The sequence below is a fragment of the Pogona vitticeps genome, chromosome 3 (genome assembly GCF_051106095.1).
Source record: "Pogona vitticeps strain Pit_001003342236 chromosome 3, PviZW2.1, whole genome shotgun sequence".
Lineage (NCBI taxonomy): Eukaryota > Metazoa > Chordata > Lepidosauria > Squamata > Agamidae > Pogona > Pogona vitticeps.
Window position 1 is genome coordinate 57,495,597 of NC_135785.1, and position 23,159 is coordinate 57,518,755.

General features: G+C 40.2%; 1 protein-coding gene across 1 annotated transcript in view; it reads left to right on the plus strand.

Moving 5' to 3' along the window:
* The window catches only part of SORCS3 (sortilin related VPS10 domain containing receptor 3), a 603,874-nt gene that overhangs the window by 119,238 nt on the left and 461,477 nt on the right, over nucleotides 1–23,159 (plus strand). The window lies entirely within an intron of this gene.

The following is a 23,159-nucleotide window of genomic DNA, read 5'->3' on the forward strand; positions in this document are numbered from 1 at the left end:
GCAGTAAAGTTCTGCCTGTCTGGCTGATGAGATTTGAGTCAGTTGCTCTCCCAGATTAGTTTAGCATTGTCATCTAGAAAAGTAAGAAACAAGATGAACAGTCTGTAATGCCTGCCCATTTTGAACTGGGACTTTTTCAGGCATGGATGGACCATCTGTGCTATGTTTGCATGGGCTGTGACTTCTTGTTAGCACCTACAGACCACTGCCAAGCCACATTCTTAGAACAAGGGAAATTAAAAATTATACTCTATTGCCCCTATCTCAGATTAGCCATTCCTGTGATTTCTCTCCTCCCTCATCCTGACAGCAAAAAGAACATTGTAACTTCCTACATTGCCAGTAGTTTCATATGCAGTGAGCATCTATGATGTTGAATGTATTCGCGAAGGCTTTCATGGCCGGGATCTAATGGTTGTTGTGGGTTTTTCGGGCTCTTTGGCCGTGTTCTGAAGGTTGTTCTTCCTAACGTTTCACCAGTCTCTGTGGCCGACATCTGTCCGCTGAATATAAATATAAATATACCAGTACCCCAACTGGTATAGAAGGGATAACATTCCCAAGCTCTGGGGTGACATAAAACTCATCTATTTATTTATTTATTTAGATTTATAGCCCAACCATCTACTCTGGGTGGCAATGGAATCTAATGGATCTAATGGAATCTGTGTCTTCCCATTGCGAGGAATGGGAGAAGTGGATATACTGTCTTTTGGAGCATCTTGGTTGCCATTTCTGAGCTTCTTGAAAATCTAGAGAAAATCTAGAATTTTCTCCCAAATATCTTGAAAACCACTGTAGTAAAGCAGTTTCAGGATACTGCAGCTGGAAGGTTGATAAAGATGGAGCAATGATGTAATGCTGTTGGGTCACTAAATCCAGCCTATTTCAAAATCTCTGGTTTTGGGAATCTGAATCTTGTATGAATCTTGTGCTTTAGTTCATGTCCCGATCTTGATTTTTTCCCCCTTGGATATTCAAATGTGGAACCTACCCTCATATTTTCTTGCTTTTTATTTGCTTGTGCCTCTGAATAACAGGTGATTTGCTTGCTGATCATGTCTTCTCCGGTCTTGGTCCTCAAGAATCACATTTCTATATTCAGTTCACCAAGTGAATTTAGCATATAGCTTCTACTAATGTTGAATTCAATGACAGTTCCTGGCAGCAGCACATCCTAAATTCTGTAAACAGTATCTCATATCATGAATATAAAGCTTGCATTGCTTTTGATAATGTACATGGCTAACAATTACAGGGAGCTAAGCATATCGTATCTGTTAATTCTCCTTCACTGTTATGTCCAGTATTACGAGTGTGTAATATTTTTATTACCCAGTTTGGTGTAGTGGGGAGAATGATGGACTAGGACTCAGAAGCCCTGGGTTTGAGTCCCCACTCAACCATAATATCTCAACTACCTTGAAAGCCCTATCACAATTGTAATAAGTCAGTTCTGACTTCATGGCACATAACATAACAGTTTACATTTATTGGACCACTAAGATATGCTTTAAAAATGAGCTTTTGAACTCCCAGAACTCTTCTTCAGGCTAGAGGCTATAGTGTGTGTCTGTGTGTCTGTGTGTCTGTTGTGTGTCTGTGTCTGTGTGTCATATTTTAACTTTTAAACAAGCTGTTATTCTGTATTGTCTTGTTGAGCTTTGAGTGATGGGCAGCACTTTCATTATAAACATGGAGAAACACAATTGATTTCATATATTCTGAAGTCAACTTTGATACTGGCACATCTCAGGATGATTCTTCATCTTTACAATTTCCATCTTGGACTTTTAGTTCAGATCCTGTCACTTCGACATGTAGCTAACATAATTTTTGGAGTTTATTTATTTATTTATTATATTTATATCCTGCCCATCTGGTCATTCAAGTACTCTGGGTGGCGTACAGCATACAAAATAAACATCATTAAAATAGCATCATTATCAAGATTAAGAAGTAATTCAAGAGTTGCCTTTTTTTTCACCCACATGGAGCTCTGCAGCAGCCAATCTAGTGAATAGTCCTGAGGACCTGAATGTTCATGTTTTTAGGATATTTCAGTGGTCTAAAAAAGTCTTACTGAGCTCTGATGCTACATTTTGCTCTTGGAATGCTTTGCTGTGTTGCATGTTTTGCCATGTGCGGAACTGTCTTTCAGTACATGTGGACCAGGACTAAATTGCTAGAAAAGGACTGTGAGATCCCCTCTTGAGGATAGCAATATAAAATATTCTGGATTTTGCCTCAAACAAAATAAAGCAATGAGCTATTGACATCTTTTAATTTTGAATGCAGTATTGAGCTTTTGAAACCCCAGAATTGAGGGGTTGGATTTTTAAGTTAAGCTGCATTCAAAGCTGTAACTAGGGTGGGTCATCATCCCAGGATGCTGAAATTTAGATGATACATAAATTTGTTGATGGAAGAGTGTGCTTTTTGATGTTTGCTGCTGGAAGTGCTTGAACCTGTCCACTTCTAGTGTGTATGCCATCTCCAACATCCCTTCTTTGGGAAGAAGGAAACAGGTGGGAATGGCAGTTGCTCTGAAGTAGACATTCCTCCCATTTGCGCTGTCCTCTCTCCACAATGTGCAAATCTCATGTGACTCAAATTTAACCAATCAGCTGTCAAAGGCCTGGATGGCAAAATGGCTAGTTACAGCTCTGGTTACCATCATAGCCAATGAGGAAAGTCTGTGGCATTGTAAAAGTACCACCTTTCCTCCCTGAGCCAATCAGCAAGCAAGCTTTTAAGTCTCCTGCTAAGTCAGTCCTTAGAAATATCCCATTCGAGTGAGAAGATCAGCTATTTGCTTCCCTTTCAGAACATGGAAAGAAAATCACCAGGCTTCTCTCCCCACAGCTTTTCATGTTCCTGTCTCTAAAGACAATATTGTTATGCTTGCACTTTAATAGTTTCCAAGGTATTTGTGAGCAAAGGACAGTCCTGCATGAAATATTCATGGCTCATCTTCTTTACTACAAAAGACTGAATGCGTCCAAAGATGGGCGTTCAGACAACTTGAAGCAAATGGAAATTGTACCTGCAGCTGTGCCCGAGGGGCTGCCTTTGACCTTTGTTTTCACAATGGAAATAAACAAAACATGTTTCCATTTGTTTAATTCCTTACACAGGGTATCTGGTTAAGATCTTGTATTTAGAATCTACATTTTATCCTGTTGTTCTTCAGCTAACATCTGTAGATCTAAGCATATCATTGAACAGGACTTCTCTTCACTGCCAGTGCAGAACTTTAGAAGCAAGCTTCCATACAAAATATTTCTATCTTTTGAAACCATGGCTTTCCATGCGTGTGTGTGTGAAGGGGGGGGCTTCAATGCTAAGCTCTCCCTTTCAAACACATTTGTACAAGCTGGTTATATTCATTCTAGAGAAGGAAACTAGATATTAAATGTAAATGCTTTGTTCTTTCTAAATGTAGGGAACAGGAGAAGCCATCTTGAGCTTCCACACTTGGTGCTATGTCATGGGAGGCATAGCAGAGGGCATGGTTTGTGGTGGAGTCATTATTCAGACACGTTCTCCAGGCAATTGGCTGATCTCCTTCCTACAGTATCAGGACCAAATTCAGAAAGGAAATTGTGAAAGGAGCAAGTTTCACTTACTTTGTGCTACTAACAACCATTGTTAACCTTGTAGAAGGGGTTACACCAGTACTATGTTGCCTGAAGACTTTGTTTCACTAGGAATAATGCACAAGGTTGACAGAAGCTACCTGACCTTCCAATTCCAGAGGAATAATTTCTCCCAAACTTGAAATACTTCATAATCCAACCTTTGAGTATTTTTTTAGAAGTCACTTGCAACACTTTTTGCTTTAAACCTTGATTTTCCCTTGCCTCTCTGCATCTCTTCAGAGAGTATGAAAAACTGGGACTTTCAAAAAGGGGAAGTTTTCAGTGCAGTTCTCATGTCTCTTGACAAAGACAAGGGTGTGACCCAGTGTGAGAGTGCAAGTTATAGTTTGCTCCCTAATCAGGTGCCATTAACCTTTCCTCATTGTTCTAGCTCTGAGTGCTAGAGAATGACATACAGTGCGGAGATACGAGACAATGGTCAGATCCCATGCAGGGATTAAAGGCATCACAATTCAGCATTCTTTGTCAAGTTGCTGAGATGAGAAGGAGCCACTGGCACAGCTAGCCAGCATTTGATTTTCCTGTTCCTTTACCCCATTCTCTTGTGTCAGGGAGAGTGACAGGGAAAAAGGGGAGGGGAAAAAAGCCAGTGGCTTTCCCTCTTGTGACTATGCCAACAGAGAATACTGTTTTCAGGAGTTGCAAGAGTTTGCAGTTATTTCCACTGCGTATCCCATGCTCAGCAAATTTCTGGCACTGAGCAGTGCCACATCTCACATTAATCTCTGCCACTGTGATTGATTCTGTGTGTATGCCTGTTCTGTGGTAGCAACCCACCTCACCCTGACCCTCTTGTTCAGTGCCATGACTGCTAGAGAGAAGATATTTTGCTGAATTTGGGTGATAAAGATAGTTGGAGAAGAGCCAGCTTTCCCTTGGCAACACCAGAGCACTGGAGATTACTGTGCTCTTCACAGAAAGCCTGTACCCCGCATTTTTGTAAACAGAAAACGGGTGCAAACAGGCAAAGCAAAAAGAAACTGCAATCATGACACAGGGCCGGTCCTACAATTAGACAAAGTGATGCATCTGTCTCAGATAGTACAGTCTGGGTTTTATGAAAGGGCAGCAAATACCAAGCTATTTAAATTATTATTTTGAGAGTTTTGAAAACTGCCAGAGATTGGGAGATGTGTTTGTGGGGGCTTCCTGTTTCATTAGCCAAAATGTCTTGGTTGGTTTTGGGTACTATGAACCTCAACTGCCACTTTCTGTTCTGCCTTGGGGAGCAAAATGATCTTGGACCAGTCTTAGAACAAACAGTGAATGATGGCGGCTATATGTTATGTGATGTAAATGGAAATTGAAGGAAAAGGACAAATGTGCTGTGCTCATGTTCAGGCTCATGTTCAGCTAGCTAAATTTCTTGTTCTTGTCAGGACATTGTTCACGTCTCAATTCTTTTGTTTCTTGTTCATTTGCCTCTGTGATATTTGTTGTCACATCTAGTGCAAAGGTGAAATAAGCAGCATTTTTTCCTCCATTGAAATCTCCATTTTGTGCAAAATGCTTCCACAATTTGTGCAAAATGCTTCTCTGACAAATGAATGTCTTTTCCCCTTTGTGAAGCAAAGCAAATACACACAGCAAGCACAGAAGGACTGGTTGATGTCTTGCAGAAGAAGATTTTTCTTTTGCAGTTTCTTGTTCTTGCCCAAGAGAATGGAACAAGTGAGGATTTGTAGCCATAACTCATATGAATGGTTTAGGGATTTTGTAAGGATTTAAAAGCATGTGAGGTTTAATTGATGCAGTACAGCACACAAAGACAGCTGCTTGTCATTCAAATCCTGGCAGAACACTTTGTAGAAAAGAATCAGCCAAATATCCACACCTGCAAGACCGTCTGCATGACCAGCTGTTTGCTGTCTTTCCAAGAAAATATGTAGCCTCTTTTCCAAGGGATTTACCCTATGCACTTTCCTGGTTTAATGTTGAAAGCCACATCTTTGGCTTGTGGTAGCCATCTTGTTTATTAAAAAACAACAACAACAAGTGGTTTAGGTATCTGGCTGTGGAATAGAGATTGGGACTTCTTCCATGCTGTGCCTCCTTGACAGGAGCTGGACTTGATGATTCATAGGCTTTCTCCCAGCTCTGCAGTTCTAACATTAAAATCTCTGAAATAGCCCAATAAACATCTGTGGGACTACTTCAGTAGTCTAAAGAGTATGGCTTAACTGCTTTCTGATAGATGTAATGGAGAATATATTGAATTTAGAAGTATGCTTGAAAACCTTAGCATATTTAAATGGAAGCAATTTTCCTAGAGGTGGGACTTTCAGATAAATATATGTAGGACAGGCATGGGAAAAAAGCCTGGATCACACCCTGTGGTCTATCTTTCATATGGGCCAGATTATAACTGTTACTAAGGGACGTGGTGGCACTGTGGGCTAAACCGCAGAAGCCTGTGCTGCAGGGTCAGAAGACCAGCAGTTGTAAGTTCAAATCCACGCGACGGAATGAGCACCCGTCGCCTGTCCCAGCTCCCGCCAACCTAGCGGTTGGAAAGCATGCAAGTGCGAGTAGATAAATAGGGACCACCTTGGTGGGAAGGTAAACAGCGTTCCGTGTCTAAATCACACTGGCCATGTGACCATGGAAAGATTGTCTTCGGACAAACACTGTCTCTATGGCTTGAAGAGCGGGATGGGCGCCGCCCCCTAGAGTCGGACACGACTCGACAAAAATTGTCAAGGGGAACCTTTACCTTTTTATAAGTGAGACATTCCCAGTTCTGAAACAATATTATTCTTCCTTCTCTCTCGCTCTCTCTCTGCTTTGGTTTCTGGTGTTTTTCTCAGTCTGCAAGCTAACCCAGCTCCTTATAAATGTGAAGGAATGGAATATATGGAATATATTGGTTTCTTGCATGACCCTTGGATAGCGGCCATTCCTCTTGAATCAACAACTTTGCTGTTTTGTTGTTATAGAATTTGATCACCCAGACAGGCATCATTAATCCTCCAACATGATTAGTCACTCCAATCTATATGGCTGCACACTCTGCATGCTGTAAGTCATGTTTCAAAGCGAATTGTTGACTGTTAGTAAATTCAACAGCAAACAGGAAAAAGAGACCTCAGCTTTCTTTTTTTGTGAAGTTACTTGCAGGATCAATAGTCTCTTTCATCATGCAGGGACTGGGTTTATGATGATCAGGATTATGAAAACAGAAGTGTAACAAGCCATTATGACACCTGGGGCAAGCAGTGCCATTTCCCCTCTATTCTGCCTTGAGGCATGAGCATAAGCCTCATGTAAAGAATAAAAAGGAGAGTGTGATGCCCACTCTTCCTTACTTTTAAAAAAAGAAGTAATTTGTGTTAGAAATTATTGCCATTTGTTTTCCTAGCATTCATCAGTAGAGTCATCTTTTGGCACCCTCTAAATTTTGGTGCTCTAGGGCAAAGCCCCAGTTCTCAAGGTCTCACTCCAAACTCTATCTCTGGCCCTACATAAAAAACCAGGAGGTAGTGTTTGGAATGAGACTTTGACTTCATATAAGACCTGCATAATTTCTCTGCCATGTTTTTCACTGAACTACTACTTCTTCTTAAGTGCTCTGGTTTTTCTACTTGGTCCCTACCAAATCTATGAGATGAACTATGCTATTAAAGAAAAATATAGTGCTTAAGGTTCTCCATTCCTTTCTTCTTGAGGAGTCCTGGGACTGTGCAGCTTGCCCAAGACTACCCAAAGCTAGCTTTCCTCCCTGAAAGCACGGTGGGGAATCAAGCTGCCAAACTCTGGCTCCACAGCCAGATACGTAAACCACTGAGCCATCTAGCCATCTCTATAATTGTTTGTGTTGGACATGTGGCTAGCCAAGCATTTAATGGATTGTTTTTTCATACAGACAACAGCAAAGCAATCTATTAAATGTTTGGCTAGCCACATGTCCAATGCAAACAACAACAGCAGTGATTGACTGAGACAGAGAGCAGACTGTGTCAAAAGCAACTGAAATAAGCCAGTGCCCCTTCTTTGACAACAGATCTGCTGATGGTTAATTTAACAGGAGAAATAATGAGCTCCAGAGGGGGAAAGGGTATTGCAATAATGGATCATCTCAAAGCAGTTTTAATGCCAATCTGCGTTACTGAGGCAATACCCCTCTGGAGGTTGTAGTGCTGCATTCAGTTCCAAAATACACACAGCTCTTTGGAATAATATTCACCACTGTAATGCTATCTGAGGGAAATAAAAGAACCACCTTCATTTTTTCTGCTACCTTCACAGGTGGGACAGTAACTTACACAGAATTCTAGTGATTTCTCAGTGCCTCTACATGTAGTCAGCAAAATCTGATGAGCATCTTCTACTTGGGCTTTGGCTTTAAAAAAAGAAAAAGAATGGCTTTAATACGTTAGAAAGTTGGCTTTATATGTTAGAAAAATTTTGTTAGCAGAGCGTAAGACAGAAAGACAAAATCGTGAGAGATTTATCCCATTTTCAACCAACCCTCCCTTGAGATATACAATCTAGCCCTTTTGTAGTTAAAAGTGATCACTCCAGATGCATCTTAAGAAAAGAGATGTCAAGTTTACTGTAGTTAGAATTAGAAGAAAATTGCATTTAAAACTGAATTTTTCGCATTGAGTTCATTAAGAAACTGCTTGCTTCTTGAAAGGTGGTCACAGAAGAAGGGACAAACAACAACGAATGATCCACAAAAAAGAAAAGAGGAGGAAGGGATTGACCCTATGTCAGAGGCAGGAAAAACTCTGCCAATGTAGTAGCAAGCAGTAAAAACAATAGGACATGTCCCCTCCTACTGATACTCAGTTTTTAGTCATGAAGCACTGCAACTTTCCCTTTGTCTTCTCTGGTCTATCAAGTCATTGCCCAACTTTCTGCTAGCTCTACTAAGTTGGATGAGCCAGCATGGCAGCTACGCAGGGCTGGCCCAACACATTTTGTTGCCTGAAACAAAGAACAAAGTGGTGCCCACTTGTTTCACATGCAGCTGACTGGACTGGCATTTGAATTTTACTTCAATATTGGTCATGGAATAGTTTCCTCCATTACACCAGAGGGCAGCAAACTAGTTTAGCGTACAGGATAGATCATGTGGCACACACAGCTGTGTCCTTCAACAAGAGGAGCATGACCAAGAAACAGCAATAAATCCATTCTGCCACCAAGAAGCTTCTGTATGAGGTAGCTGATTCACTCTGTCTAATGGCAGGGCTCGTTCTGCAAGTGCAGTGGATGGAACCACAAGCATTAAGTGCTTCTAAATCCATGGTTTTGGTACATTTTAGCAAGAATACAGTGTGGGCCAGAATGCTTTGAACTTGCTTCAAACTTGCTGCATAAGGAACTTGTTACTGGAGCAGGGGTACTTCCCCATTTGGTGGTGGGGAAAGGGCCATCTTGTCCTTGACCCACAAGCTGTTTCTGTGTTACCATGCGGTGTCACACAGTCATTTATATTCAAGAGATGCCAGAATAGTCACAGCACTGGTCAGGATAGCTCCGCATTGTCTTCAGTAACTAGCAATAGCTCCTCAGGATTCTGGACTGGTGTCTTTTCCAGCCGTTTAGAAGAGGTAGCCATGTTAGTCTTGCTATATTATTACAGTATGCCAAAAACAACATGAAGATAAAAATGTTGTAGGACCTGAAAGATGCTATATATCAATGTCAGCTTTCATGGACAAGTCCAGTTCCTCAGACACATTAAAATACAGCAGTTAGTCTTTAAGGTGCCACAGTGGTTTTCTGTGTTTCCATTTTCATTTTGCTTTTGTCCTGATATTTCCCAGCCCTGTGTTTGGTAGATACCAGGAACTATACTTGGGGCCTTCTGGATGTAAAGTATAGACTCCAGAGCCTTTCTAAACTGTGAATTATCAACAAGTACTCATGTTTTAGAAACAATGGGACCCCACATGTCCTTGGGTTACATCTTCTGGAAACTGTAACTGTGGACTGTGCCATCTGGGGCTTCTAGAAGCTGTAGCCCCAGAGAACATTTGGGGGCACGGGTTTAAGACCCATTACCTTAAAATGAACAGGACCAGCCACCAGGAAAGGATCTGTCTCTTCCCTGCAAATTGTACATGGGCACCCTTCATGTATTGCTCTCATTTATTTTGTATTCACAGACATCCTTCACATATAGCCCTCATTTATTTATCTTTTCTATCAGAATACAAAGGAATATACTAAAAGCTGAGCTCTTCCTATGCCTCTCTGTGGGTAGCATAAGTCCATCACTCCAAAATGCATGCTGTGTATCACTGATGTGCATCTGAAAGTCAACAACATGAATATGTGTTGTTGGTTGTAAAGAGGCCAGAAGTGGATCAGGAGATGGGGTTGACAGGAAGATATCTCTAAACAAGATGGCATAAGGTATCTTCCCACTTGAAAGGAGTGCTAGACATACAAAATCTGTTATGCAAAAACTTGGAAATTTGGTTTGAAAAAGGAAGTAGTTAGAGGTGCAGTTTTGGAAATATAACCCTTTCTTTTCCTGTTTCTCAAAAGTAAAATAACTACTTGGTATAAAAAACACCACCACTGGATGTGACAAGTCATTGGCCCATGGCACAAAGCATTTTCTGCTTCCATTCATCTTGTCATCGCCTCAACACCTGCAACAGAGCATGAGAAACAGCGCTACCTAGTATTTTAACCAAGTGATTGTCCTCCTCCACCATTTAATAAGGCTTTACCCCTGTAATTTAAAAGTATTTAGAAATTACAGTTACAACACAAAGGGAATGAACTTGTTTCTTAGTAGGTGGCAAAGATAACTTTGTTTTATTTCAGTATTATATACAAGAATTAATTTAAATTATTCAAATTTCTATAAAATAGCACTTCCTTCCCCTCTCTATCTCTAAACTGCACTTCAATTAACAACAACAGCCACCAACACTACCACCACCAATTATTAAGCTATAAAAGAATATGCAGTGATTAAAGTCAAGAGCCCACACAGTACAGTGTATATAATTTTAGGCTAAGGAGACCTGGGTTCAAATCTCTTCTCAGCATAGAAACTCAGTGGAGGGTGATAATAGTAAGCCACTCCTTGAACATTTCACATACTTTGAGAACTCTAATAAGGGTCATCGTAAGTCAGAAACAACTTCACAATATGTACAAACAACAAGGTCTGTTGAGCATATTGAGGGGCAAAGAAACATAATCCATAATCTGTTGGGAAAGTTGTAACTGTATCTAGGTCAGTTAGTCCTAAAGAAATAGTCTTGACAAGGGAAGAAATAGAGAACACAAGTTTGGTGTTCCCTGAAGTCCTAGAACTTAGACCAGGTATTTTCTGGTTGGAATCTGAAGTACAGCTATCCAAAGGAGATCAATTCTCTTTTCTCCAGTGTACTATGCACAAGTAGCTTACCTAGCATAGAAAAGCAATTCACATTAACTGACTCATTTCACAAAGCCACCCAGTTTCTAATCTGTCAGGCTATGAATGCATGTATATCTTTTGATTTCACATTGTCACAAGGAAACTGCAAACTGATGATCCTGCTCCCCAAGCAAAGTTATCCAGAAATAAATGCACACGACGAAACACGGATATATTTGAAAAATGTGCAGAAAACCCTTTTTCCAGTGCAGAATGTATTTTACCATAGGTAAATAGAACATGGAAATGTGCATGAATTTCTGCAAGAAACAAAATCCTACAAGATGAACCTTGAATGGGGAAGAATGTTAGTGGGATTCTGAGAAATGCAAGAAAAATGAAGTTGAATAGATTTCACATTCCTAGGCTTGATCCTATTCTTGAACAACCTGCTCTCTTAAAAGGTAACACAAAGGTCATCAAGAGGTGGTTTTTACCATGTCAGATGAGAATGATGAAGAGTTTGTTTGGCTCTGCGGTGCCCTCATCTGTCGTATGTTGCTCATTACACCACAAAGAAGCCCACTGACATCCAGCCAGCACTGTGCAGAAACAAAATGGTTCTTATCCTGCCTCTGTCCTAAAACTGAATTGTAACCGTGTGCATGGTGTGATACAGTATCCTTGTGGCTGGTGTATCCACCAAGGCCCTATTCTAATTCAGACGCAGCTTTATGACAAAGGGAACTGCCTCTTTGAGAGGTAAGTCCTGAAGGTTTCAAGGCTGGTAGACCATGTAAGAGGAAGTGTTAAATATATAGTTTCATTGTAGGACTGAAGCCAAGAGGTGTAGATGGGCACCGACTCTTCACCAACTCAAAAGAATGGCCAATCCCAGGCCTATAGCTACAGTAACCAGAGTTTAATAGTTCACTGCCTATGCTCCTTTTTAAAAGCTAAAGATGGTTGTTCTGTTTCAGCAGGTTGTGATAAATGACAGCTGAGTTTGAAAGAGATCTGGTGCGCTTTAAGAATCCCTCAATTCAGAAACAATTCCTCCATTTATTTGTTCATGCAACTGAATTTCCAAGGACTGTAAGAGTAATGCTGTCATTGATACATCCTAAAAAAACATGATCCAGTCTTTGTGGTTGGTTCAAGAGTGGAATATCCAGAGCCCTTTATGTAGCCAACAATGTCTGTTTATAGATGCAGTATAACATTTCCCTGTTTAAAATATTATTTCTTAAAAGAATCAACTAATTTTCCTTTCCTTGGTTCCAGTGTTCATTTACAGTACGGCTGGGAGAATAAGTTTAAAGGAAAAAGTGCTGCTTTATTAGCTAGTCCTAGGGAATTGCAAACTGGTGTTGCAATGGTATTCAATACCCTTTGGTGTTAGTGTTGATAATAGATAGCCAGTCCAATTTTTAAAAAAGCCATCAAAACATGTTTGAAGTGCCATTGGGTAATTCTGAGCAAGCTTTGGAGAATGGTTATGAAAACAAAATTTGACATTCAGAGGGACAAAAATCAGGTTAACTGGAGAGGGAGAAGAGAGAAATAAATGTAATCACTGTTTTGCTGCGGCATATGCTGGAGAGTTATGAGCATGGCAGAATCAAGGCTATTCAGCCCTAGAGTTGAGGAACATGATGCTTTCAAATAATAACTTCCAGAATCTCCCAGCCCACAATGACCATGTTGGCTGGGGGATACTGGGAGCTGTAATCCAAAAAGTTGTTTTTCTTAGTTCTATGCAACAGCCTTTACTGGTCAAATGTCCGTTGATAGATTGGACAGGTGATGAAATCTGTGTCTCGACTATGTCATATGATATTGTTGACTTTCTAATTTGGTTCAGGTGAGCAGCTTTCCATTTATTCTCTGAGATTTCAAGGCCAGAACCTATGCTCAGGGGATGTGCTCTTGTAATACCGCTGGTGTAACATTTGCAAAATAGTGTCCATGCATTCCTGAAAAATGAGACAATGTTAATTTCCTGTGCTACCTCCTAAACAAATATTGTATGTGCAACACACATACAAACATCCTCCTACTGAGCCAGAAGGAGTGAGGAGGAGATAGGTACCTAAGCCTTAAAGCCATTAGGTAAAGGTAAAGGTTCCCCTTGACATTTAGTCCAGTCATGTCTGACAGTGCGGTGCTCATCCCCATTTCCAAGCCATAGAGCCAGCGTTTGTCCGAAGACAGTTTCCGTGATCACGTGGCCAGTGTAACTAGATACGGAACGCCGTTAGGCACAACCAAATGGAACATCCTCTCTCTTTCCAGAACTGTTTGACTTGAGATTTGCTTCCCCCTGTGGCAACTCAGAGACTTCAGCTTGTGCCTTGAGACTTGGCAGTTGTACTTCTTCCTGTCAGGCCCTCTTTTTTCCATCGCATCTAGGTAACTTCTATAATGTTTGGAGGATCACAGAAGGGGAACCCAATGTCCAAAGCAAGAGAAGAGTGGCAGGAGACTGAAGATATTCTTCAATTCTAACTCACCATGGAATGTTAGAATTATATCCTTAGAAACTACATAGAGAAAATCGTATGGATGTGTATAGTGAAAACTTTCACATTTCATTCATTCAGTCTTTCCGGGGGTGAAGGTGAATTGCCTCATTATTTTTTCAGTCATTTGGGTACCAACCCTTTTGATAAACTTGAAAAATAAGCCTGATTTTTTGGGGTTAGGGTTTCCACATTAGGAGCTCTAGCACTAGTTCAAAAAAGCCTGGCCGTGACAGCAAATCAAAGGGGACTGAGGAGAAAGAGTGGAACAAATAAGTGGCAGTGGCAGCAATAGCTTGTGAGGCAAGGAGAGGGATGGAAAAGACCAGGGCTAGCAGGGCCGGGAGGCACATGGTACTGGCAGAGAAAGAAAAGAAGGCAAGGAGAGGTCAAGAGGTGTGCAGTGATGATGGTGGTGAGGTAAGGGCAGAAGAGTGAGGGTAAAGAGAGGAGCTATCAGAGTAGTATCAATGCCAAGGGAAAAGGAAGGGCTAGTGGGACCAAGAGGTGTGCGGTGGTAGTAGCAGTGGTGGTGGGAGGCAAGGACAAGAGAGGGAGGGGAAACAGCTATTTGAATATCAGTGTGAGTTACTTTTATATAAATGGGTCAAGTGGAGATATTCTAATAGAGGAAATCCAATAAAAATCTGATATTTTTGGAAAACTTTCAGAGAACCTAAAACATCAGATTTCAGAAGCTGTCCTATTGGAACCTACGGAAAGAATCAAATACTGTATTTTTCTGTGTATAAAATGACACTTTTTCCTAAAATAATTAGAGGAAAAATTGAGGGACATTTTATACATGGTAGTAGGGAGGGGGAAGGGATCAAAGTGCTTTGATCCCTGCTTTTCCCATCTGCTTTTTGCAAAGAAAGCACCCCCTCCACTTTCTTTGCAAGAAGTGGAGGGGGAAAGCAGCTTTTTGGAAAGAAAGTAGACGGGGGAAAGCATTTTCTGTGCAAGAAAGTGGAGGGGAAAGTGATTCCTTCTTTGCAAAAAGCTGCTTCCACCCTCTCAAAAAGTGGAGGGGGAAAGCAGCTTTTTGCAAAAAAGTAGAGGGGAAAAGCACTTCCCCCTCCACTTTCGTGTGAGGAAAGTGCTTTACCTCTCCACTTTCCTTGCAAAAACTGCTTTTCCCCTCCACTTTCTTTGCAAAAAGCTGCTTTCCCACTGTACTTTTTGCAAGGGGGAAAGCAGCTTTTTGCAAAGAAAGTGGAGGGGGAAAACACTTTCTTTGCAAGAAAGTGGAGGGGGGAGTGATTCTTGCTTTCCCACTCCAGTTTATTGCAAGGAAAGTGCTTTCCTCCTCCACTTTCTTTGCAGGAAGTGGAGGGGGAAAGCAGCTTTTTGCAAAGAAAGTGGAGGGGAAAAGCACTTTCCGTGCAAGAAAGTGGAGGGGGACAGCAGTAATCAAAGCGCTTTGATCCCTGCCTCCACCCCCACTTTCTTGCAAAGAAAGAAATTTTGGTTTAGAAAAGTGGGGGGCTCCTGTGCATGGGGACATCTTATACATGGAAAAATACGATATTCAAAGAAACACTTTCATTTTTTTAAAAAAAGTTGGGTTAACTCCAAAGTCTTATTGCTAAAAACTCCATTCTATTTCCTTTTCCTTGGCTTTTGCTGTTCTTATAGTGGAAAGGAAAGCAGTTTTCATATTTAGACTAATTGTCCTTCTGTTATTGCTTTGATTATACTACACAGCTACTAACAGTATGGCAATTGGCACTCACTGGGCTACTTTGAGTTTGAGGTGTAGTGATTTTGCATTGTTCATATACGTTGTGTATTGGCTAGCATAACTGACTACAGTTGATTGACAGTTGTATGCATGCCAGGAGTAGCATTTATCACAGTTAAGAACTGTGAGCTCATTGACTAGAGAGGTTCTGCTTTGTACATAAAAGGTGTTTGTTAACAAAAGGAGAGAGTTTGTTAACAAGAGCTCTGTTTTAGTTAAAGTGAAAGAGTTAGAGCTGTCAGTTAGAGTTGTAAGTCAGTAGGAGTTGTAGATTAGTTGGTGCTGCCAGTAAGAACTGTGAGCTAAACTCTGGGGTGAAAATTAATATGGTTTTGTTTTGTTTTGTTAGAAGTTGTGATTAAATACATGGTCTTGTTAGTATTTGTCTATAAGGAACAGAAATTAGGTAAATTCTAAAAAGCAAAGGCTTATGATTGTATCCTAAGGAAATAGCTGAAATATTGTACTTATATTTTTTTGTTTTACCTGTTCATTGAACCTTTTTATTTCCTTGCATTCTTTGAAAATAAAATCCTTTCTGGTTTACAAATCCTACTTATTATTTTATAGACCGCAAAATGTTATGCTCATGCATGTCACTGGACACTGCTGTGACACATAGTTTACACAGTGCCATCAAAATAAACAAAGCAATGTTTCACCAAAAACATTCTTACTTATCTGGAAGGAAGTGTGAAGTCAGTCTGGTGTACCAAGCTCACTGGGAGTGGGGGCAATGTGTGGCCTGCATAATGAACTTGTAAACTGCCCAGAGAGTGCTTTAAACACTATGGGGCAGTGTATAAGCAGCACACTTCGCTTTTTTTCTTTTCTTTTCTTTTCTTTTCTTTTCTTTCTTTCTTTCTTTCTTTCTTTCTTTCTTTCTTTCTTTCTTTCTTTCTTTCTTTCTTTCTTTCTTTCTTTCTTTCTTTCTTTCTTTCTTTCTTTCTTTCTTTCTTTCTTTCCCCCTGGAAATGATATAAACTTTTCTCTGAGGACTCTAAACAGATTATTATCTTTTGCTTCTTCCCTCTAATTATAACAGAAAGTCTATTGTTGATACTATGGCATCTTTCTTTTCTCTGGGAAGGAAACTCAAGGACTTTGGGGCCCAGGTAGTTTCTTCTTCCATCCTACCGGTGCTCGGAAGAGGAACAGAAAGAGAAAGGAAGATCCTCTGGGTGAATGATTGGCTACGAAGGTTTTGGTTTTTGGGTCCACAGGCTAAGCTTCCTGGAAGAAGGACTGATAGCAAGAGGTGGCTTGCATCTAACAAGAAGTGCGAATAGTGTGTTTGCCCACAGGATGAAGAACTTCATCAGGAGAGCTTTAAACTGAATTGGAAGGGGGAGGGAGATGCAAGCACAGAGTTAAGGGGAGATGAAGCATTACACACAATAAGAGAAATGAACCAAACTGATCAAAATGGTAACAATAATAACATTAACAATAATAATCACAATAATAAACATGACAATAATCATCATTATAATCATAATATTCATAAAAATGTACAAAGACAAACAGGCCACAAATCACACACCCTCTGGTGTCTGTATATGAATGCCAGGAGTATGGGAAGCAAACAAGAAGACCTGGAAATTTTAATTGAGGAGGGTAAGTATGACTTGATAGGAATAACAGAAACTTGGTGGGATGACTCCCATGACTGGAATACAACAACTGAGGGATATAAACTGATCAAAAAGATCAGAGAAAATAAAAAGGGAGGTGGACTTGCAATATATGTCAAAAATGCACATTCCTGCACAGAAATACAGGAGGAGGAGAGTGGCTGTCCCAGTGAGAGCATCTGGATCAATCTAATTGGGGCAAAAAACAAAAGGAACTCGGTAGTAGTTGGAATCTACTACCGATAGCCCAATCAAAGAGAGGAAGCAGACGAAACCTTTGAAAAACAAATTGCAGGGTTTTCAAAGAGACACAATGTAGTACAGTGGACCCTCTACTTATTTATTTATTTATTTATTTATTTATTTATTTATTGGACTTATATACCGCTCCATAGCGCTACAAGCACTCTCCGGGCGGTTTACAATTTTTTAATTATACAGGCTACACATTGCCCCCCCCCAGCAAGCTGGGTACTCATTTTACTGACCTCGGAAGGATGGAATACTTACGGAATTAATCCGTATTGGAATGGTGGCTGCAAGCCGAAAACTCTGTAGGTCGAGTCTCCATTGACCTACAATGCATTGAAAACTGATTAATGCCATAACCGGCCATTTTTGTTCCATTTTGTTTTTTTTTCTGGTCTGTAGGTTGATTCTCTGGCTGCAAGTTGAACCTAAATTTTGTGACCAGAGAAGTCTGTAACTCAAAAAGTCTGTAAGTCGAGCTGTCTGTAAGTCGAGGGTCCACTGTAGTGATGGGAGATTTCAGTTATTCAGATATATGTTGGGAGGAAAATTCTGCCAAGTATGGCCCTTCCAAGAAATTCCTGGCTCGTGTGGCTGATAATTTTCTCCTACAAAAAGTCGAGAAAGAAACTAGAAGTTTTGCTATCCTTGACTTGATTCTGACCAACAAAGATGACTTGGTGGGGAAAGCAGCAGTAAGGGGAACTCTAGGAGAGAGTGACCATGTCCTTTTAGAATTTTTAATTTAAAAGGAAATGAAAACAGAGTGTAGCCACACAGGTCTGCTGGATTTAAAAAAAACCAATTTTAATAATCTCAGAACAAGGATAAGTAAGGTCCCATGGCAGGAGATCCTAACAAGAAAAGGAGTCCAAGAAGGGTGGCAGGCAGCTTCTTAAAAAAAAAAAATCTAAAGGTACAACTACAAAGAATTCCAACAAGAAAAAAGGGGGGATGCTGCAAAAAAGGCCAGTGTGGCTTCAGGGAGGATGTAAAAAACAAAAAAAGACATGTACAGGAAATAGGAAGAAGGCCAGGCCCGCAAGGATGAGTACAGACAAGTAGCAAGGATATGCAGGGATGGCATTAGGACGGCAAAAGCTGAGAATGAGCTGAGGTCAGCCAGAGACAGTAAAAGCAATAAAAAAACATTCTTCAGGTATGTGAGTAGCAAAAGACAAAAAAAAAAAGACATAGTGGCACAGCTCCGCAATGGAGAGGAAAAAATGATAACAGATGACCAAAAAAAAAAAAAAAAAAAGGCAGAGGTGCTCAATTCCTATTTTATTTCAGTCTTTTCCGATAAAACAGACTATGAACTTCCAAACAAATTGGAAGTGCAAGTGGGGGGAAAAGGATTGCAGCAGGAGATACATAAACAAATAGTAAAGGAATAGAAATAGTCGAGGAATACCTTACCACCTTGAATGAGTGCAAATCTCCAAGGCCGGATGAACTGCATCTGAGAGTACTGAAAGAACTGGCTGAAGAACTCTCAGAACCACTATCCATTATTTTCTTGAAATCATGGGAAATGGGTGAAGTGCCAGATGATTGGAGAAGGGCAAATGTTGTCCCTATCTTCAAAAAGGGCGAAAAAGAGGAACCTGGGAACTACAGACAGGTCAGCCTGATGTCAATTCCAGGGAAAATTCTGGAACAAATCACAAAGCAATCATTGAGCAAGTACCTAGAAAACAATGGAGTTTAAGATCACAGTGTTAAACTGTAGTCCTGTACCAGCTTATGTGAAAATAAATTCCTTTGAACCTAATGGGTCTTACTACTGAATACATATATGCATGATTCAACAGTTTGGTTTTTTTTTTTTTTTTTTTTGCATGGAAGAGATCCCACATTTTTTGTAATATTGGCTGTCATATATTTTGCCTTTTACTTGTTGTATTATTCTGTGGCAAGACAATGAAGCCACTGTTTTGAGGGTTCCAGGAACTGTAAGTAGTAATAATGACAAATATCACTAGAAGTAAAGCATAGCATCCTAAATCCATTTTTTTCAACTTCCAAGGAAAAGATTTAACACTGATAGCATTATGAGAACTAATAACGCCACTTTAGAAGAACAAATCCTGAATACACCACAGAAGTATGGCACAGGGCCTTTAGTTTATTCCATTTTGAGTTCATAAAAACAGATGAAGAAAAAAAGAACAATAAAAAGACCCATGGGATGGGAGAGACTTCCAATTTAATATCCAAACAGGAATAGAAAGAAAATTAAAGTCTTTGTGAACTCCTTGCAGCTACTTTTCTGCAGCTACTACTCCTCAGCAGAAATAGTGCCAATTGAATTGAACAGCCTATGTAGCCAGCAACTTTCCTCCTGTTACTTTCTCTGAGGGGATAGTTTACTGATCTCAATTAAAGTGAACACCAAAGACCAAGAAACATCAGGCTCACTATTGGACTCTGCAAATCGCCTTGTGTATTGAAGGATTTAAAACCAACACTAGATGGTTTACATAGTACAAAATACACAGTGAGATGTATGATGTTGAGGACAGTGTTTAAACATTTGGGTGGCATGATGGGTGGCACATGATAAAAAGAAAGATAATATACCATCATTGGGGTGTAGGGAAGGCAGAAGCTCCCCACTGATGAGAAGAATTAGAACTCCTTCAAGAGCGTTTCATGGGAGACTAATTGTTGGCTACCAATTAAACATTTCCCATGCTTTACAACTGAACATGCAGTCAACAGCTCAGCTAAATGTAGGTTATGCTGAGGTCTCACCAATATAATGTCTGAAATCCTGTTGCACAGCCGCAGTATATCACAGACGTGAGTACACCCCCTCACATTTCATAAATATTTTAGTATATCTTTTCATGTGCCAGCACTGAAGAAATGACACTTGCCTACAATGTAAAACAGTGAGTATACAGCTGTCCCCTCAAAATAATGCAACACACAGCCATTAATGTCTAAACCGCTGGCAACTAGAAGATCTTATAATTCTTCTCCAAAGATCCCCAGCAATATAAAATGCATTGTAAACATATGTGAACATTCAGAAATAGCAAGCAAGACTGGCTCATGATATTTTGTTGTTCCACCTATAGAAGGCAACTAAGCTTGCAGTTGACTCTTACTTCTTTACTAGCAATAGGACAATGTCCTTCAGTACAGGAAGGATAAAAAGTTAGGTTTGGGGGTAGACAAACTGCTCAGTGTACAACACTCCATACTGCAACATCATGCTGCTGCCACCCTGAGCATCTGCTGCCTGAGGAATAGCAAAGATGGGTCATTGAAGCTGATAGCAAAAAGATACAATAGTTTAGAAGAAAACTTCTTAGGAAAAGATGTTTAGAGGAAGCAAGCGAAGGGAAAAAGTACTGCACATTAAAAATATTAAAATATGCAAGATCTGATGACTCTTTGTAAAGGTAATGCATAATTCAGAAAGGAACACTTTGCAATGGTAACATTGCACTGGCACAAACTTAGGCGTATGATAACCTTCACTATTCTTGTATCAGAAAGGAGAAGTGGAGGTCTGATTCACCTTCAGAGCCATCTCAAAACGTCCTGTGGATTGAGACTCCAGATGATACAAGCCTTTTCAGATGGACTGTTACTAAGAAACTTAGCTGATCCAGTCCTCTTGCATCTCTCCTGACAGTTTCTATCCCCCAAATAATAATGTTGAGGACAGAGCTTGCTAAATGCAGAACCTACTTTTTTTAGACAGCAATTTCCTCTTATTTTGGAGAACAGCATCCAAAGACTGTGATTTAACTCAAAAACTTGCAAATTGGTGGTGGTGTCACCTTTAAAATACAGGTTCTGGGATTTACAAAGGCTAATATTTTTAGCATACCATCATTCAGTTTATTTATGCATAAAACAATTGGAAGCAGCAAAATGTCCTTCAGGAAGAGATACGTTTGCACACTACATTTATTTCCATTGCTCTAGTTTAAGAGCAACTGGCTAGATAGCTCAGCAAAAGTTGGGAGTTGGATTCCCCACTGTGCCCCCTGTGAGTAGAGCCAGCCTGTGTGGCCTTGGGCAAGCTGCACAGTCCCACTCAATTCTGAGTATTCTTTACCTGGAAAACCCTGAAAAGGGGTCATCATAACTCAGAACTGACTTGATGGTCCATGATCATCATGATTATTATTAATTTGAGAGCACTGAAATAAAGTGCTCAGTTAATGGAAGGGTTTATTTTCCCAACTATCTGACTGAAATAAATACTACATTATTAGAGTACACATAATATTTTGAAAGTATTTTAATGATGATAAATGTGTCTCTTGATTGGATTATGCACAAAACACATGGTTTCATTGAGAAGAAACGTCTTCAAAGTATCAAAAATGATTCAGTGATTTTCATCTTTGTAGTATCAAGAGATGTACATAGATAGCTTACAGGCATGACATCTGCCCTGGTGGCCTTCCAAAGTATCCCTTCAATTAAAAAATGTGTAAGATTCCCACTTTATTTGAATTGTGGCATTGAATAGCTTATTCTATTGCACTGATTAGTGTTTTCTGCTATAATTGTAATTCTTATCAAGGAGTTCTTTAGTCAAATGGTGTCATACAGTACCAGAGGATAAAGAACTGTTTGTAGTTTATAAATACTACAAGTGCATAATTACAGTTTATAAAGAGGTTTCTAAAGTGCTGTTTAGATTGTTTACAGAGAAAAAGCTTATATAAGAGACGACATTACTATCGTAAATTTTCCAATGCAGCAATGCTATTTCCTAAAGTGTAATTATCATCATCTTTAATGTTTAATGAAGTAATTGTTATTGCTGTGCAGTTCAGTATGACCTTTTAAAAGCCACCTTTACCCATCAGCTAAAATGTGTTGATCTGTTTGCTTATCACACATTAAATGGTTAGGTCATTCGATGCCAACTGCCCATCCCAAGTGTGGAATATTTCACACTGGAATTATATAAGACTGCAACACTTAACCTCTGTGACCTGCAGATTCATGAGAAATACATAGATGGGGCTTGAATAGGTCTGAGCCATTGCAGAGTTGAAGTGGGTAATTGTATAAGTACAGATGGCTGAACAGCTTGCCTACCTGTCAAAAGAATGAATGCTGTTCAGATCCAAATCCTTCCTTCCTTCTCTTTTTGGGAACATGGGATCCATTCTGGATACATAGATGAGCATATGTTGCATCTTCTGTTGACTTGATGATGTGCTGATCTGATGTCCTCTAAATTGCTCCAAAGAGGGGGGAATCCATAGAATTCATGTACCTTCTCCATGTGAAAGAAAGCAAAGCATGCTGTTTATACACCACCCTATAGCACTTAAAACACTCTCTTGCATGGTTTGCAATTTAATTATGCAGACTACACATTGCCTCTCCCCTCCCCCCCCAGCAAACTAGGTACTCAATTTGCCAACCTCATAAGGATAGAAGGCAGAGTGAACCTCGAGCCGGCTACCTGGGATTGAACCCAGATCATGAGTAGAATTTTGGCTACAAAGCTGCTGTTTAACCACTGTGCCACAAGAAGAAGGACTTCATTGTTGGCTGTAATATTTTAGGAAAATAATCTTTGGGAAGGAGTGTCTGAAAATGTAGGGAGCCCCTGCCTCTCCCTTGGTAAAGCCGCTGTTTGTATCTTCCAAGGTAGGGAGCCATGGCACAGATGTCCTTAAATGGCCTGATTTCTTCCTGTTTGACATGCTTAAATTGTTATCTGTTCTCTCGCACTGGCTGCATTGTTTTTTAAAAAGTTTTTCCCAAGAGGGATATGGATAGTCTGACAAAACAGTGAAATTAAGGAGCCAGGGGAAAACCTTTCCTGCTGCTTCACAAAATGAAGATGCTCCCAATATTTTAATTTTTTCTGATCAGTTTTACTTTGGGAAGGAGGAGGGAGTGTTTCCCCCTTTCTCTTTCTGCTGGCTCATAAATTTCCACTGTCATATCAGACTATCAATATCCCCATGGGGGGGGGGGGGAATAAGGCACCCTGGGCAAGGGGAGGAGGGGTGGGTACAGGACAAG